Here is a 2,807-nt window from a genome sequence, read left to right on the forward strand (position 1 = left end):
TTTACCTCAGCGGGTTATAACATGACATTCAGAGGTAGGTTCAGAAGAAGATCCAACACCTTTTAGGACAATCTTGGGTCTCCGGGTAAAATTCTCAGACGTTTTGTCCTTGATGATAATGGTAGAGACATAATTGTCCATCGAGATGTGATTGATAGTTGAATCATAATTGTAGGGTGTTCTGGTGTAGTTGGTTTGGTCATCTGTGGCTTTAGATTTTCCCTTGTCATGTTTTGGGAATGGTTCCTTAAACATCTCATGTTCTTGATTTGATGAGTGTCCCTCAATCTCAATGTCACCTCTATTAATGAGATCTTGTATGATGTTCTTCAGTCGATGGCAATTTCCTATCTTATGACCCTTTCTCTTATGAAATTCACAATACTCATCATCATTCCACCAATTTGGTTTAACCTTTGGTTCATATGGAGGAAAATCCGGAATAGTGATTACCTTGTTTGCCACTAGCTTCTTGAAAACCAACTCAAGTGGTTCTCCCAATGGAGTGTATTTCCTTCATGATCTGAAAGTTGTTTCAGTATTCACTTGATTGTTTGTAGAACTTGATCCCGAAAAGATGAATTTAGGTTGCACTATGTTGGCATCAACAACACCATCATTGACTATGTTCTTGTTTTTATTCCAAAATCTTGGCTTGTCTTTTCCTTTAAAGTCATCTTTGTTTTCCTTGAATATCTTAATGACTCCTTGTTCAATTAGGACCTTTTTTGTCGCTAAGCCTTTTTCAATGACATCCTTGAAGGTGGACAAACAAGCTTTCCTTAAGTCATAACCAATCTCTTTGTTAACATTTTGGGTGAACATTTCTACCATTTGTTTTTGTGGAATTTCACAAGAGCATCTATTGGCTAGATTTCTCCATCTTTGTAAAAATGATGAAAAAGACTCCCCATCCTTTTGCTTGGTGTTGCACAAAGTAGTGACTGATATGTCTGTCTCTATATTGTAGGAGAAATGTTGAATAAATGCCTCTGCTAGATCACCCCATGACTTAATACCAGGTGGGAGTTGGGAGAACCATTCCATAGCTTGATCACCTAGGCTTTGTGGGAATAATCTCATCAAATATGTCTCTTCTGCTGCTACCTCAATGCAAGCTGTGAAAAAATGTCTTATGTGTGCCTTAGGATCTCCTTTTCCTCTATACTTATCAAATTTAGGTGTCACAAAGTGTGTAGGAAAAGGAGGCATTGAAATGCTTTTGTCAAATGGATAGGGACATATGTCTCTCATTGTGTATGTTGGCTTTAGTGTATTTATGTCCTCCATTTTCTTTTGTAAGTCCCTGATTTGTTGCTCCAAATTGTTCTTAGGTGGAGATCGACTTCTTGGACCATACCCCATGCTTGAGGCACCAATAGGAGGAGGAGCATGTTGCATATATGGATGATATTGATCATACACATGTTCATATGGAGGAGGTCTATAATGATGCTACATATATGGACCACTTGGTATAGATTCATGTTGAGGAACGAAATATCTATTTTGTCCATGTATACCATACTCTACAGGCATGTCATGTTCTAATGTGTTGCCCCCAAATTTTACACGGGGTTTCTTTGTGTCCAAATCTTGAGCATGTCTTTGAATATCCAATTGCTTTGGTGGTTGATCCTTAGCATTGGTATGTGATTGAGCATATTTCTCTGCATAAGACTTCCATAATGGTCTGCGAAGGTGAGTATCATATGCTTGACCATGTGTATGTGGGACCTCTGGTTTTTGAAACAAAGATGATGGTGATTCAAGTACCATATGTGGTCCTCTATTGCCTCCACTATTAGGCCTTCTTTGATCCATGTTGGAGTGAGTTTGTTGCAAAGGTCAATTTTCCATTATTTGAGACATGTCAAAATCATGAGGTATCTTGGCTCCACTTTGTGCCATCATTTGTAAGAAGTATTGTCTATCCCTCCTCATTATTTCTTCAACCAATTGATTGAAATGGGGATTCATAATGGATTCTTCCACATCTGCTGAATGTACAGAAAAGTTGTCCATATTGTCATTGTGTGTATCATTGTTGTTTGTAGTGTCCATGTTCTCAACATTTGGAATGTTTCTATAGGCATCCATGTCAGGTAATGTAGTATGATCAAAATTGAAAAAGATATCATTCTCATACTCATAAGAACTCATGTTTGCGGACTCTTGAGCCTCTTTAGTTTCTCTCCTAGATTTTTGAAGACAGGTTTCAACCATGAACTAGGTATTAATCAAGATGTGTGAGACTAGATGAAAATAGAAAAAGTACGGAAGACCAAGAGTTGAATAGAATGTAGATGAATCTGAGGTGTACTTGCAATGTCCAAAGTGTAAGACCAGGTATATATGTAGTAGAATAGGTGTGGCTTCCAAAGAGAGGATAGTTTCTCTTGATGAGGTAGGTTGACCTTGACTCTAAGTAAGACCAAATGAGACCCAAAGGTAAGAAACCTTGATGAGGGACCACTTAGCAAAGTGTTGTTGTATGTAGTATGTTGACAAAGTATGATGAGGACAAGCAAGTGACCTTTTGACTCAAGTTTAGACAATTGTGAATGTAAAGTGAGATGTGAAGCAATGATGGACTTTGTGAGACCCAAAGACAGGTTGAATGCTAAATGAAACCCTGGAGAAATGACCTAGGAAGCTTAAGAATTTTGAAACTGACTGTGTTTGTTTTGCCAGACTGTAACAGTTTTTCAATTCTGAACACAGACGCGCCTGTATACTTCACAGACGTGGTTTCCTGACACAGACCTGGCTCTGATAAACACATACGCGCTTCTGAGATTTTTTGC

The sequence above is a fragment of the Cryptomeria japonica genome, chromosome 3 (assembly GCF_030272615.1).
Source record: "Cryptomeria japonica chromosome 3, Sugi_1.0, whole genome shotgun sequence".
Lineage (NCBI taxonomy): Eukaryota > Viridiplantae > Streptophyta > Pinopsida > Cupressales > Cupressaceae > Cryptomeria > Cryptomeria japonica.